Source organism: Apium graveolens, chromosome 3 (assembly GCF_009905375.1).
Source record: "Apium graveolens cultivar Ventura chromosome 3, ASM990537v1, whole genome shotgun sequence".
NCBI lineage: Eukaryota > Viridiplantae > Streptophyta > Magnoliopsida > Apiales > Apiaceae > Apium > Apium graveolens.
This window is the reverse complement of record NC_133649.1, coordinates 151,028,385-151,045,824: the sequence shown is the minus strand read 5'-3', so window position 1 is coordinate 151,045,824 and position 17,440 is coordinate 151,028,385. Positions and strand designations below refer to the sequence as shown.

The following is a 17,440-nucleotide window of genomic DNA, read 5'->3' as shown; positions in this document are numbered from 1 at the left end:
AGGTCGAATTTGAGGTCGTAAATCCTATTCAAATTCTTTCGAACAGGCACCCGAAAAATACGGGTTAAAAAGACCAGGATGGAGGTCGAAGTTGAAGTCGTGGATCCAGTTCGAATTCTTTCGAACAGAAGCCATAAAAGCACTTAACAATAAGGCCAGGATTGAGGTCAAAATCCTGGTCATAAATCAAGCACGAAATTTTTGAGAAGGAGGACCAAGATCCAAGTCGTTGGTTCGACTAGGATACAGGTCGAAACCCTGGTCGTGATTCCTAGTCAAAACCTTACGAACAGGAGTCAAAAAGGGACCAAAATCTCGACCACAATCTAGGTTGAAGGTTCGATTAGGATCCTGGTCGAAATCCAGGTCGTGGAACCTAGTCAAAATCCATCGACCAGGAATCAAACAATGACAGAAAATTCGACCAAAATCCAGGTCGTAGGTTCGACTAGGATCTTGGTCGAAATCCAGGTCGTGGAACCTAGTCAAAAACCTTCGACCAGGATTAAAAGGTTGGCCCAAAATTCGACTAGGATCCAGGTCGAATTTTTGACTAGGATCCTGGTCGAAAAAGGGGTGAAAGTTAGAAAATGTTTTTTGAAAAATTATAGAAAATTTGGAAAATCTCGGAAATAAAGGGAAAATTCCTAAAAAATACCAGAAAATTTCTAAAAAGAGGAAAATGGTAGGAAAATAATAGGGAAGTTTTTAAATAACCCTGAAGCCGTGTACAAGGCAAATTGTTGTAAATATGTAGGTCGCTCCACACTTTACACAAAACGATACCCTGTAAGAGAACGAGTGAACTTAACTTTTGCGAAATCTTATACGGTTTCCCAAAAGTTGGGGGGCAAATGATAGGGAATAAATAAATCATGATTACGTAATTAGATATTACATTAATTACACATTATTTGGGCTATAAGGCCCAATAAGAAGATGTATGACATTCAGACCAAAAAGGTTAACACATTGATCAGGCCTGATGGACCAGATCAGGCCTGATGGAACAAAGAAGGCCCAAAACACTGAATATTAATTAATTTCGTAATTAATTAATAAGGGAAAATCAGCTATTAAGAAGAGTCCCAATAAGGATATAAATCCTAGTGGATTAGCCTCCAAGGGACCTAGAAGGATAAGGAATCAGTTTCCTACCACTTAGGACTCCAAAGTTCATTCTAATTCTGAGACTTGACCACCAAGTCTCCTACACCAAGTGCAATTCAAGACTCCCAACATCTATATAAGGGGCCTCACCCTACAGATCAGAACTACATTTTTTGACTTGATCCTTAGCAATCAGCAAGGTACGTAGGCATCTTGTTAAGGCAGATTGAGTCACAAAATACAAGAGCAGTCAAATCGAGTCTCGAAACTCACGTTCCCTAGTAATAAACACAGCAATTATTATACCTTAGTTTTTGATCCATTACACCTCCACAAGCTCCAGATCACTTCTCCTAATCACCAGGAACACAAACCAACAATCAAATCTTTCTAATAACCCCAGAATTGGCCGGAAATTGGCCAAGAAGTTCGCCGGTTCCGGCGAACTTTGTTTGCTTCGATTCGAGCAAACCAGGAATCGCCAGTTGCTGTAATATACATGAATCGATTGAAATTTCAACAAGGAACATGATACAATAAAAAAACATCTAATAACCCCTAGAACAAAAAGCCCCAAATTTCAATTAAAAACATTCATACGGGTTATAAACCCTAATTTTGAAATTCGAAAATTAAACCCAATTTTGAACATGTTATTGAACTCCAAATCAGTCATATAATATATCAAAATCGTCAGGAAGAAAATCTCTACAACATGCAATCATCAAATCATCCAAACAATCATCTGAACAAAAATTCGTAATTTTAATCAAATTAATTCAAAAATAAATAAAAATATAGAAAATAAACCTTGATTTCTGCAGTTCTGAAACTTGAAGAATTTGATAGTACTCCTTAAATCCTTCGTTTTGGTTACTAGAGCTTCCCGAGCAGATTTCAATAACACCTCAAAATTATAGTTTGATTCTCAGAAGGTTATAAGAAATTAGGGTTTCTCTCTTTAAAATTATATAATTACTGGCTGCAAATGATTTTCTATACAAAATAAAATACGGTAAGGGCTATATTTATGGAATATTGGTACCCCGTTGGATCATACTGGATATAAAATAGTACGTTTATTAATAAAAACAGATCCAAAACGGTACCGGTTTCGGGATAATTATCCAAATTTGTACAATTTGTATTGCGGTCTTGGTCTCATCGCCTGGTTACAAGTATTACGAGGTGATAATTATAATAGTTTAATAAAAAGATCCTGTTTATCAAAAATACAAGTTTTATTGATTTACGGAAATAAATTTTGTATCGAAAATATTGCGCTGGGACCCTCACAAGACAAATTGTACGCCGGATCGAAAAAGTCAAAACATGGAAAATGCTGGGAATATTGCAATTAGGTTAGAAAGGAGTTCTCGGAAGAGTTTCGGGTTATAAAAATGTAAAAACGGGTGAAGTCGGCTGGTTCCCGATTATATAAAATGATTTAAAAATACTCGGAAAAAGAATTTATTAAATCTATAAATTTTCTATAAAATCATAAATACACATAAAAATAAATAGAAAGATATGACAATTATATATATTTTATTTTGGACATATAAAAATTAAAATACTCAATTTATATTATTTTTAATCACCCAAACACATATACCACTTAACAAATAATTCACAGAATACATACTGAACATGCATAATATTAATTTATTAACCAAAATAATTACACGATATATCCCAGCTATTACACTTACGGAACCACATACAAGTCTACTGCATGTTAAATCATGGCAAGCACATTTTTAAATAATATTAAACACATAATAATTCATTTAACGCGTACCAAAATAGCTATAAAATGTTATTTTTATATATTTTCAAACCTCGCCCTATGCCCTGGGTGAACACGGATAAAATACCAAGTAACACTTCAGACATAGATAAAATATTAAGATGAGCAAGACATCCACTCGATCTCCAAATCTAGAAAAGACACTCAGTTTACCGATATCGATAAACCGATCGACTTTCAGATAAAATTTTGAAATAGTAAAAGTAATTAAATACTTTTACAATGATGACAGGGATCGATACAACATATCAATCAGCACATTAATCCTATTAAAGACACAAACTCATCAAGCAGGAATAAAATATCCATAATTTTATTCCCTCCAATTGAAACAATCACATAAAATTGATCAAATACTTATAATAATAACTTCTGAAAATACGGGATATTATGTGGCTAGCATAACAAAATATTATGAATCGATAAGCGAGGTGTTTTATTAGAAATTTTGTGTGTGATTTTAAAGATATTAGTTTATGATGAAAATTAGTTTTCAAAAATATTCTTCTTTTAAAATATAAAATTAATCTTATAAAATTTCTAAAATTCTAAATTATTTTTATGGTATAATTTTTGTAATTTATGAAATGATATTTTGATTTATAAAAACCATTCTTTTAAAAGAGATTTGATAATGTGAATAATAATTAGTTGATTACAAGTACGCCCTTGCATGCAATTTTTCATTCAAAAGGTGAGATGGATATAATGGTCAATTCCAACCCCACTAGCACTTCTTTAAATGGCCAAATTCCTTGTATAACATTGCATGCAAACCTTGGTAGTATTACTAGAAGGATAAATAAGTAATTTCTCCACCCCACTACTAAAACAAGCACATAAAACTCTCAACTTGGACAAAGAATGATCATTTCTATCATACATTTTCTCCACCCTCCTATCTTCTCTCTTTCTCTCTCTTTGCCGAAGCGCACACACACGACCTCTTCATTTTTCATCCAATTTCTCAAGATCTTAGTGTAATCTAACCCTCCAACCATTATTCAACTCATCCTACTATGTTTATGTCGAAATTTGAGTGATGAAGTATTGCATGTTTAAGTATTTCTAAAACTCAAGTGAAAGATCTTGATTCTTATGAATTTACGGTTCAAACCATGAGTTATATGACTAATGGAGTTGAGTATGGTATGAGTGAGCATTTTAATATCATTTTATGTCACCATTTCACTCCTCTCCATTCGGAAATGACTCCTTAGGAGTCGAATATAATAAGTTCTTGGTTGCTTTGGTTGCATTCAAAAGTTTAAGTACTAAAATCATGTTTTCAAAATATATAACTTGGTTTAAGCCTTTGCATGTCATTGGTTTTTATATTTTTTTGCATATCAAGTCATGCATGCTAGTTTTAAGATATAAATTAGAGGTATTGATAGTACATATATGAGTATGAATGATTTTATGGTTATGTGCTAAAGATGTTATGTTTTGAGTCTCAAATCGATTGACATGCAATAGATACTGTCTTATTTTTCTTAAATAAAGTATGCTAAGTTGTTAAGTGAGATTATTCAGTTGATATTATGATTTTATATTGAGGTTTATGTTCAAATTTATGCTTGATTAAATCGAGAATGTGATTATGTGACATGCATGCTTAGTTATGTCTATATATTATTCAATTATTATGATGTTGGAGTATGCAATGATCTCGTATATTACATAATGGGGAGTTCAAGATTGTTAGTGTACTAGTCTTGGTTAACCTTGTTTGGGTGATTGGTTTAATTTGAATGGAGCTAAGGAGGAAGGGTTAGTGTAATGCGAGTAGTGAGTGAATGTTAGTCGAAGATTTGATAAGTTTTGAGTGGGCATTTGGTGAGGCCTTGGGAGGCCTAGGCTTGGTAATGTTAGGGTAATGTTTAAGCTTAAGTTGATTAGCCATAAGTTGTAGAAAATCTTGGGTTTTGATAGGTGCATTGGTGTAAAATCGAGAGCAATAAAATCAGGGAAAGTTTTTTAGTAAGGGTGATTGTGGTCTAGTATAGGTTTGTTATGGGTAGGAATTCAATGGTCCTTGATTGATAATAGTGTAATGGATTCTAGGAAAGGTAAAAAAATCAATTATAATCAACCTTAGAGCAAGATTGTAATAACCCCAAAAATTTTGAACTTTTTGTAACCCTTATGAATAGTGATTTTGCTGATTATGCTGAATAAGAAAACTTTTTATGCCACACTATGTAGGGGTTCTTTTATTGATATTCTGAGATCTTATTAGTACTCTATATGGTATATAAGTGTATGTAAAGATCGTCAGAATCCAAATTCGAACACTTTGATTTTTCCCGAAAACCCACCAGATACAGAAAGAATTAAGTATAAGGTAACATGATTAAAAGGATTTTAATTCAAGGATTATAAGAGAAGATCATAAAAGGAATATAAAATATTGAGAAAGGTTTAAGGGAACCTAAGTAATGAGATCACGGGTATGATCTCTCAAACGATAAACGAGAACGAAAGTTAAGCGAACCGTATAACAGATAAGCGGTCATTAGCCAAGTAATTAGGGGTTAATCAAAGAGGTTAGTGGGTGATGATGTCATCACACCAATAAGAAGAAGACAAGTGTAAGAAGATGACATAAAAAAGATGACATAGGCATGGTGACATAAGCATGACAAATGGAGGGATTGGTTGGTTGATTGTGAGCCATTCATTTTTTACCATGGTAAAAAGTCAATTAACAAACAAAATAATATCAACCAAGCCAAGCAAATCATAACACAAAACTTGACTTTTCATTTCCAAGCAAGAAGCTCTCGGCTCTTCACCATTTTCAAAGAAAAGAAAATCCAAAACCAAGATCCAGGCATTGTTAAATTGTGAGGTAATTATCCAAGGTTCCTTAAGCATAGATAAAGCTATCCTATGAATCTAAGCTTCCATTTCCTTCACAATCTCTTCCAATAATTCATGGAAGAAGAGGGTGAATAGTGTTTTCAAGATCTTGAAACTTTTGATCTTGTGTTTTTGTTTAGATATAGCTTTTGTAAGGATTTTCAAGGGTTGTTTCAAGCTCCTTAGTACTCCTACTCACCAAGGAAGGTATAATCTTATAACCTAGCCTTACTTTTGAATGTTTAGGGCTTGTTATATTTGGTATAGTTCATGAGAAGTATGATTCTTGTATATTTAGAGTTTGGTTGGATTTGTAATGAGTTTGAGTTGTAAATCTTGGATTATTGGTTAATGAACTTAAGTATAACTTTTAGTTCATGTTTGGGGGTAGTATAAATTGGAAATCTTGAGATTTTGGGGTTGTTTAGTGAGGTATGAATGGAGTTTGGTTGTAATGTTGATTATGGGTTGATTTGTGGATTGATTGAAGTAGTTTAAAATTTGGTAATCGCGTAAACATAGCCGTCGTAATGCCCAATTTACCTTAGACTGTTTTTGTTCTTAACTTCAGGACCCGTGAACTCACTGTTAGATTTTGACCATTGCCATTTTTAGATAGTTCATGTTACGAGCTTCGTTTTGATATGTGGTTCGCTTGAATCCGATGCACAGTTTAGGAGAAACGATCATTTTAAGTAACGGCGTTTCACGAACGAACCATTACCCCTCGCCTTACTTTGAAACCTTGATTAAGGCCCTTAAATGACTAATTGGAGTATGAAACAATTATGTAAAGTGGATTAGGCAGTTGGTAGAGTACTCGCGAAAGAATCGCCTTAAAATTCTTAATGGTTAATTTATTAAAAATGATGGAGCCGAGGGTACTCGAGCGACTTAAGTGAATTGTTAAGCGCAAAAGCGAACGTTAGAGTCTAATTGGTTAAAGTCTAGTTTCTTAAGCGACTTTGGTTTAATTCCAACTTATATGTTGTTTATAGGTTACCAGACTCATCCCAGGCCTTTTACCACCCCCAGTCACTCAGGCAAGTTTTATACCCGTTATACTGTTGTTGTGATGTAAATATATGTATATGCATTATCTTGTGATAAGTGCATGATTGTTATTAGCAAATCTTACGATATATTGGAGCATGCTGATATGGTATATATGCATGTCTGTTTCCTAATCTTGATATTTCATAGTTGATTCAAATGCTTATAAGTTGCATAATACCTATGCTAGAGATAAGCAGTAGTTGCGTATACCCTTAGTATAGGGGACCCAAAGGTGAACATTTTCTAAACCGGGAGTCGATATTCCTGAGTATAATATATATATATATATATATTTATATATATATATGAATAGTTTTCAAAACCATTAATCGAATAAGGTTTATTCGATAACTTTATTTTAGTTAATTAATATTATTTTGAATATTCATTCGAGGACTTATGACTCCGCTTATTTTATTAAATAATATTCTTTATTTTATTAAAGAATAATGTTTCGACAATCAAACTTATTTTTGATTATTTAAATAAAGATCGTACTTTCGTATATGTATACCTTTGGTTATTTATTATTCATTTCAAGTATAAGTTTTAAAACTTCTACTTCAATTATTTTTATAAGGATTATCCTTATGGGAATATTATTTAAATAATAATATTCAGAAATTTTCCAATATATCGGGACTGATTTATTTCATTAAATCAGCATTACTCCAAATATTCTTAAAAATGTTTTCGAGTCTTCAAAATGATTTTAAAAATTAGAGTGGATCCCAAAACTCGTTTTCAAATTTAAGATCTTCCTTTCAAAGGGGATTTAAATACTCGCTTAAAAATTGAGGGATCCGGCTCTGTGGTGTATTTTATATTCGCAACGAGGTTGCTGTTTTGATAAATGAATTGATTACTTACCCAATGTTCGGGAAGTAAGTCCATCTAATTGAGTCGGTATAAGCGACAGGCCGAGGTACGGTCTATCAAAGTGTAAGTGGCTGGGTGGCAGTCCATCAATGCGTAAGAGGCCGGGTGGCGGTGTTAGGGCGAAATCACGCACTAATATTCACGCAAGTATACGTGTTCGCAAGTAATATAGAATACTTTCTAGTTCGTTCCCTCAGAGACTCAGACTAATTTATTGTCTAATTTAACTCACTCACCAATGTATGATTACTTCTCAATGTTAAGATAATAACACTTAAAATTGTTGATTAAATATTAACTATAATTAACTACTTAATTAACCACTTAACTAACACTTCAATTTATCAATAATAAAACACTCATGAGATCACAACTTCATTATTACTTCCTTCTATAGCCATAGTTATTACCTTTAGCATGTGACAGTGATGATATTAATCGAATAACACGAAACTGATAAAAGCCAACTTTTATTGTACTAATACCATTCTACCAAACATCCACAATTAAGATAGAAGTTGAATAGTCATCAATTATGTTGAGTTCCTATATGTCTACAGAAATTGACAACACAACGATTTAAGCACAAGTTATTCCTTTTGATTACATAGGGCAAATAAAACTGTTAGAGTTACCCACTAATCATGCACAATGTACATGAACCTATGCTAGCATGGCAAGTTCTAAATCTCAAGATCCACCGTCGCTTCACAAGAGATTAACACCCTATCTTATATGTTCGCGACGCACATAAGACGAATACGCACAACCAATACTAGATATCATGCAATCATCACATACTAAAGTTTTAAACAATTAACTAAAGAATTCCATAATAAATCCGTTGCAACCCCATGATCACGATTAGCCCATAATAGAACTTATCACCATCATGGGTTCATATGAAATCATGATAACAAACACAAGAAAATAATAACTAAACTGATTATATTAAAACAGAGTACGTCACAAGAGTAAATAAGTCAAAGCAAGAAAACTAGCATCCTACGTTACAACAAAACAAGAATCACAAGAATATATGCTTCCTCTTCGCTGTTGTGTGCTAAATCGGTCTTCTTCCTTATCTCCTTCGCTTCTTGCAAAAACACAATCTAAAACATAATCTCCTCTTAATACTCTGTGAAAAACGTCTCAAATCTACTTATATAATAGTCCCATAAAACTCAGATTACATAGAAGTTGGAAGCCAAACAGAAGTAGAAGTCTAAAATAATATATCTTTTTCCCCGACCCTGCGCGGCCGCTCAGCATTTCTGCGCGGGCGCGCAAGGCTGCTGCGCGGCCGCTCAGCATTGCTGTGCGGGCGCGCAGGACCCTTCTGGAAAAATTCCATGTTTGCTCCGTTTCTTCACCGTAATCTGCCCGTTCTTTTCCTCTCGCAATGGTGAACACATGCCAAGGCTTATTCTTGATGATTCCTCCTCCGAAATGCAACTAATACCCTGAAATGCATAAACACTAGAAAAACGCATCAAATACACAAAATACTTGATTTCAAGACACCAATTTAAGCCATTTTAAGACGTTCTAAGTGGTATAAAATGCCACTTATCACACCCCCAAACTTAAATCATGCTTGTCCTCAAGCGTCACAGACTCAAAAACAAATAAAAATATTCATGAATGCAATCTATATGAAAATGCAACGATCCCCCTTACTACAATTAACCAACCAAATTGTCACGTCTCAACGAATGCAGTTAGACACTAAAGATCAAGAAACTCATGCAAACGGACATACCGCCAGAAACGTGGTGTGTGCAAATGCTTAACAGATATGCTTTGGAACTAGACCAATTACTATGACTAGACTATCCTCAAGGCAATCCTACGATTATACAAAGAATAAAAATTCTAGGCACAAAGTGATATACAACACTACAAGAACTCTGGAGCTTACTACGGAATCGTGCTTTTTATTTACAACTCAAATGCTTATTTGACCGTGCAATGAGTGAGGTCCACAAAAGACTTATACAATGGTATCCATGTAACGAGCGTTAGGTTAGCGGATCCCAGACTCTAAAAGCCTTAGGTCACTAGGCACAAAGTCCCCTAAGAACTTAATAACTCGAATACCAAAGAGCCCACTCTTGATCAATTACGCAATTTTTTTTTTTTTCTGAGCAAGTGCGTTTCGCTCCATCTTGCTCAACCCTAGACTACTCGCATAACATGCGAGCCAGCTACTAGCCATTTGACGCCTAGCCACAACTAGCAACAAATTCCATTTTTACTCCATTTTTTTTTCTTTTTCATGCCTTTACCACTAAGAACCTATTATCAAATTCTAAGCATAATAAATAGATTATCCTCGAAAATAATCAGATCATAACAACAATCTAGTCCTTAAGCATTCTCTAAGACTTAGTGACAATACAAGTGCTTCTAGCATGCATATCAACCTATACAACTTAATATCACTTTAATGCTATCACTACACTCGCATCAATATCACAATTCAGTCGATAAATCATTGCAAAAGGGATCATGGTATATGCATGAGCTATATGATTTGACAAACAACTAAAGCTATATAAAAAAAACTATATGGCAAAAATTATGCAACTATATGAACTAACTATCATGAATATGCAGCTATATGACACACACAAAATATTCCTTAACTACCACCCCCAAACTTAAAATCTTCACTGTCCCCAGTGAAGGTAGTAGAAAGGAACACAGGGTATACCTACTCGGAGTCATCATCATCATCACCCTCAGTGGGTGGAGTATCAGGCGGCGGGTATGCAGAGTCCTCACCAAAAACTGGCCACTGGATATCAGCTCCAAGGCCTCGAAAAGCAGTCCCTAACGCAAGGGTGAGCTCCTGAGCAAACCTGCTCTGCGTCTCATACATGGCATCCATCCGCCGTGAAAGCCTCCTATACTGGGCATCACCCATCCCAGCACCCTCCTGAGCTCTCGAAGAACTAGCCTCACCACGCCCTGGCCTGGCCATAGTAGCACCTCGTGCTGGACGCCCTCCTGGAAGACGATAACCCAACCCATGCTCATCAGGCTCACCATCGGTCCACTCCTGCATCCCATTCAGAGTGCCAGAATCTATAGGAGCTGCTGGCAACTGCAACTGCTCATGAGTCGGCCAGTTCACTCCTACTGCACGGCATAGCTTTGTAACCGTGGATGCATAAGGGATGTTCATATGCTTTGCTCCCCTCAAAAACTTCAGAATTCCTTGGTAGATAAACTCACCAAGGTCCACATAGTATTCCTCATTCAGAACTCCCCACAACAGCTGTGCTCTCTCAACTGTGACCTCGTGTGCATGTGAAGAAGGCAAAATATTAGCACATATAAATGCATTCCATGCACGGGCATACCTGTTCATGGCGATCGCCGGAAAGTGACGATACTCATTATTGGCTGGACTGCGGTTCCAAACTGTGCCCGATCGACAGAGAGTCGCACAAATCAAATCCAAGTCAAAATCCTCAGCAGTCTTTTCATTCCAGTTCTCCTCCTCGGGCTTCCTCTCTCGCTGTCCAATCACACGGCGAATCGCCGCAGGATGATAATCAACCGTCAGCCCACGAACTACAGAAAACCCATTCTTTTCAGCCTTCGCGTTCGCGTAGAACTCGCGAACAACACTCATCGGTACTGCTTCGGGTGACTCACAAAAAGCTATCCACCCCTTCTCTGCAATCATGGGCAACAACTCACCATCCCTCCCTGATGGTAAAAACCCCCTCTCCTTCAGAATCGGCTTCCCCAACAGCCTAGTGTACTCCTCCTCCGCGGCTCTGTCAGTTAACCGAGGCCTTGCAGCAGTACCCCTTGATGAATCAGGAGTGGGAACTGTGCTGCTGCTGTCAATAGTGCGTGCTCTTTTGGGTGCCATTGATTTGTTAATAAAAGTGTGTAAGAACTGATTTTTTGATGTTTATGAGAGGGTTTAAGTGTAGGAAGTTGTGGGAGATATGTAGGATAGGTGTATGTATATATAGGGTGTGGAGTAGGTTAAATTAGATTAGGAGTGGGGTTGAGGGATAAAATCATGGGGTAATGGGAAAAGAATTCGTGGGTTTATGGGCTGTAATGGGTTTTTGTGTTTTTATTTGTTTGTTTTTTTTTTCTGAACTGTAAAAAATTTTCTGGAACTCGACCCCTGCGCGGCCGCTCAGCATTTCTGCGCGGGCGCGCAGAAAGCTGCGCGGCCGCTCAGCATTGCTGCGCGGGCGCGCAGAGGGTCTCTGGAAAAAAAAATTTTCAGCCCCTGTTTTCTGATTTTTTTGTGTTTTTGGATAGGTTATTAACTTCTAAGGGTTCCTGTAACAACAATTCATGGGTTGCCTCCCACGCAGCGCTTCTTTTTCGTCATTAGCTTGACGTTCCGTACCTTTCTCACGTAGTCAACAAAATGGCACTAATCACCTCTCGGTTTGCCATGTCCCCATAGTAGTGCTTCAACCGCTGACCGTTAACCTTGAATGCTTGGTCCGAATCATTCTCAAAAATTTCCACCGCTCCGTGTGGAAACACAGTTTTGACAATAAAAGGTCCAGACCACCTTGATTTCAACTTCCCAGGAAAAAGTCGGAGCCGAGAGTTGAATAACAGAACTTGTTGCCCTGGCACAAATAACTTAGGATGTAGCTTCCTATCGTGCCACCTCTTCACCTTTTCCTTATACATTTTGTTATTTTCGTACGCTTGAAGTCGAAATTCATCAAGTTCATTAAGCTGAAGCATTCTTTTCTTACCAGCTGCATCTAAATCCAGGTTCAATTTCTTCAATGCCCAGTAGGCCTTATGCTCAAGCTCCGCCGGTAGATGACATCCCTTACCGTACACCAACTGAAACGGTGACATCCCAAGTGGAGTTTTGTATGCTGTTCTGTAAGCCCAAACAGCTTCATCGAGCTTTAAAGACCAATCCTTCCTTGACGGACAAACAACCTTCTCTAGAATGCGCTTTATCTCTCTGTTAGACACTTCCGCTTGACCATTTGTTTGCGGGTGATAGGCAGTAGCTACTCGATGATTCACATTATAACGCTGCATCATAGAAGTGAACTTACGGTTGCAAAAATGCGATCCTTCATCACTTATGATTACCCGAGGTGTTCCAAACCTTGTGAAAATTTGCTTATGAAGAAAATTTAGCACTGCCTTTGCATCATTTGTCGGTAAAGCTTTAACTTCGACCCATTTTGAGACATAATCGACTGCCAGCAAGATGTACTGATTATTGCAAGACGAGATAAAAGGCCCCATGAAATCGATTCCCCATACATCAAAGACCTCGACTTCAAGCATCACATTTAATGGCATCTCATCCTTCCTTGACAAATTTCCCACTCTTTGGCAACGATCACACCTTAAAACAAACTGATGAGCATCCTTGAATAAGGTGGGCCAGAAAAAACCTGCTTGCAGAATATGAGCTGCCATCTTCTCACCTCCATAGTGTCCACCATAAACCGTGGAATGGCAGTCTCGTAATATCCCCTCCGTCTCACAGAACGGGATACATCTCCTGATGATCTGGTCAGCTCCCTGTCTAAATAAATATGGTTCATCCCACATATACCACTTCACTTCATGCAGAAACTTCTTCTTTTGCGCGGATGTCAAATTAGGAGGCATTATATTGCTGACAAGATAGTTTACAATATCTGCAAACCATGGTTCTTCCTCCTGAATTGCAAACAACTGCTCATCCGGAAAAGATTCATTGATTAACGTCCTATCTTGTGAAGTAGAATCGAGATTCTCCAACCTAGAGAGATGGTCAGCTACTTGATTCTCGGTACCTTTTCTATCTTTGATCTCTAACTCAAATTCTTGAAGTAAAAGCACCCAACGAATGAGTCTCGGCTTCGAATCCTTCTTAGAAACCAGATAGCGAATAGCTGCATGATCAGTGAATACTGTCACTTTCGTACCAAGCAGATAAGATCAAAATTTCTCAAAGCCAAAGACTATAGCCAAAAGCTCCTTCTCAGTAGTGGTGTAGTTCAATTGGGCCCCATTTAAAGTCTTACTCGCATAGTAGACCACATGGAAGAGATTTTTCTTGCGCTGTCCCAGAACTGCACCTACCGCATAGTCACTCGCATCACACATCATCTCAAACGTTCTGTCCAATCTGGTGCTATAATAACTGGTGCCGTGATCAAACTCTCCTTGAGAGTCTCGAATGCTGCCAAACATTCATCATCAAATTTGAAAGGCATATCTTTCTCAAGTAAATTGCACAACGGCTTAGATATCTTTGAAAAGTCCTTGATGAATCGCCGATAAAAACCCGCATGACCGAGAAAACTACGGATTCATTTCACCGAATTAGGTGGGGGAAGATTTTCAATGACTCCCACCTTGGCTTTGTCCACCTCCAGACCTTTGCTAGAGACCTTATGCCCAAGGATAATGCCTTCACGCACCATAAAATGACATTTCTCCCAATTAAGCACCAAATTAGTTTCCACGCATCTTTTGAGTACGGCGCGCAGATTATTCAAACATTCATCATATGAGTGTCCAAAGACGGAGAAGTCATCCATGAACACTTCGACGTTATTTCCAATCATGTCAGAGAATATAGCCATCATACATCTCTGAAAGGTGGTCGGGGCGCCACATAACCCAAATGAAACTCTTCGAAAAGCAAATGTGCCAAATGGACAAGTGAAGGTAGTCTTTTCCTGATCCTCTGGTGCAATAAAAATCTGATTATACCCGGAATACCCATCCAGAAGACAAAAATACTCATGTCCCGCCAATCTGTCAAGCATTTGATCAATGAATGGGAGAGGGAAGTGATCCTTCCTTGTGGCTTTATTCAATTTTCTATAATCCATGCATACTCTCCATCCTGTAACTGTTCGAGTAGGGATGAGCTCATTCTTTTCATTTGCGACCACAGTGATACCTCCTTTCTTAGGTACACATTGCACGGGGCTCACCCATGAGCTGTCAGAAATAGGATAAATGATGCCTGCATCTAGCCATTTCAGAATTTCTTTCTTCACCACCTCCTTCATGATCGGGTTCAGTCTTCGCTGCTGTTCCACAGTTGGCTTACTACCTTCCTCTAACAGAATTTTATGCATACAATATGAAGGACTTATCCCCTTGATGTCTGCTATGGTCCATCCTATAGCCGATTTGAATTCTCTCAAAATCCTTAAGAGCTTGTCTTCCTCACTACCTGAAAGGTCAGCTGAAATAATAACAGGTAACGTAGATGAATCACCTAAAAAGGCATACCTCAAGTGTTCAGGTAATGGTTTGAGCTCTAAGGTAGGCGCTTCCTCTATTGATGGTTTGAGCTTCCCTTCAGCGTTCTTGAGGTCAGAAGTACCAAGAGATTCAAATGGTATATCCAGCTTTCGCTTCCAGGGAGAAGCGTTCAGATATTGTAATTGCTCGTTGCTATCTTCATCATCACTGTCAAATTCCCCCACTAAGGCCTTTTCCAATGCATCAGACATTAGCATGTGATCGAGTTCCGAAGTAACCGCAGAATCAATCACATCCACTTTTAAGCACTCCTCATCTTCTGTAGGGAATTTCATTGACTTGAATACGTTGAAGGTCACATCCTGATCTTGAACCCGCATAGTAAGTTCCCCTTTTTGCACATCTATCAAGGTACGGCCAGTAGCCAAGAAAGGCCTCCCCAAGATTATGGGAATCTTCTTATCTTCCTCAAAATCCAGAATAACAAAATCAGCAGGAAAGAAGAGCTTATCCACCTTGACGAGCACATCCTCAACTATGCCCCTTGGGTAAGTAATGGAACGGTCCGCCAATTGTAGCGACATGTATGTGGGTTTTGGATCAGGCAGATCCAGTTTTTTAAAGATCGACAATGGCATCAGATTAATGCTTGCTCCCAAATCACAAAGGCACTTGTCAAAAGTTAGATTTCCAATGGTGCAAGGAATGGTGAAGCTTCCTGGATCTTTCAGTTTTGGTGGTAACTTTTGTTGCAGAACCGCGCTGCATTCTTCCGTGAGAGCAACGGTTTCAAGGTCATCCAGTTTCACCTTCCTTGAAAGAATAGTCTTCATAAACTTCGCATAACTAGGCATTTGTTCCAGAGCCTCAGCGAAAGGTATATTGATGTGAAGTTTCTTGAACACCTCCAGAAACTTCCCGAACTGTCTATCCAGCTTTTGTTGCTGCAATCTCTTAGGAAAAGGTGGTGGAGGATAGAGCTGTTTCTCCCCTGTATTAGCCTCAGGCAGAGTGTGTTCAACAGTAGTCTTCCTTGGTTCCGCCGCTTTCTCCCTTTGCTTAGATTCTTCATCTCTAACTTTAGCTTCGACTTCTTTTGCCTTTTCAGCATCAGCTACTTTTCCAGACCTTAAGGTAATAGCCTTGACTTGCTCTTTAGCTTCCTTCCTGCCTGGTACTTCCGTGTCACTGGGAAGAGTGCCAGGTTGACGATTGAGCACTGCATTGGCTAATTGACCGATTTGATTTTCCAAGGTCTTGATAGAAACCGCCTGACTCTTGCACAACAGCTTAAGTTCCTCAAAATCAGCACTAGTAGGTGCAGCTGCACTTCCCTGTTGAGGATATGATTGTCTTGTAGCATACTGCTGTGGTTGCTGGAATCCAGGTGGGTTAAACTGTTTACTCACTCCTTGCTGATATGGTGGCTGAATAGCATTCTGATTATTTCCCCAGCTGAAATTTGGATGATTTCTGTTGTTAGGATGATAAGTCGCTGGCACAGGCTGCTGTTGTCACTGATAATTATTCACATACTGAACAGATTCGTTGACAAGAGAACACTGATCCGTAGCATGAGAACCTGCACAAAGCTCACAAACCATAGCTATTTGATTAACTCCATACGTAGCCAAAGAATCAACCTTCATTGATAGCGCTTGGAGCTGGGCTACAATAGCGGTGGCTGCATCAACTTCCAGAATACCTGCTACCTTGCCTGATGTCATCCTCTGAGTTGGGTTTTGATGCTCATTTGCAGCCATCGTCTCAATAAGATTGTACGCCTCAGTATAGCTTTTAGCCCATAAGGCGCCTCCAGCTGCTGCATCGAGCATAGGCCGAGATTGGGCCCCCAAACCATTATAAAAACCAGTGATTACCATCCAATCCGGCATTCCATGATGTGGACATTTTCTCAACATTTCCTTGTAGCGTTCCCAAGCCTCGCACATAGATTCTGTAGGTTGCTGCGCAAACTGAGTAAGAGCACTCCTCATAGCAGCAGTCTTTGCCATTGGATAAAACTTCACCAGAAACTTTTGCGCAAGATCTTGCCACGTAGTGATGGACCCAGCTGGTTCAGAATGTAACCAGTCTTTAGCTTTATCCCTCAGTGAGAATGGGAAAAGCCTCAACTTGATAGCCTCATCAGTCACGCCATTATACTTAAAAGTGCTGCAGATCTCGACAAAATTCCTTATGTGCATGTTGGGGTCTTCAGTTGCCGCTCCTCCAAAAGAAAAAGAATTCTGCACCATCTGAATAGTGCCCGGCTTGATTTCAAAGGTGTTAGCTTGAATAGCCGGATGAAGGATGCTTGACTGAATGTCATCAATTTTAGGCCGAGAAAAATCCATAAGAGTTGGATCAGCTTGAACAATACGATCTCCCATGTTTACTGGTTCTTTCTGCTCAGTTCCTGAATCCGAATCCTCAAAATCTAACTTCTCCGGAGTATCAATAACTTCGTTTTTTCCTTCAGCTGTA

At 38.2% G+C, this 17,440-nt stretch overlaps 1 non-coding gene across 1 annotated transcript; it reads left to right on the top strand.

Annotated features, from left to right (window-relative positions):
- The first annotated feature begins 16,846 nt into the window (after window positions 1-16,846).
- LOC141715677 (small nucleolar RNA R71) lies at window positions 16,847-16,953 on the top strand. The gene has a single exon (XR_012572430.1). It is a non-coding gene; the product is annotated as a small nucleolar RNA R71 (small nucleolar RNA).
- Window positions 16,954-17,440: the final 487 nt, after the last annotated feature.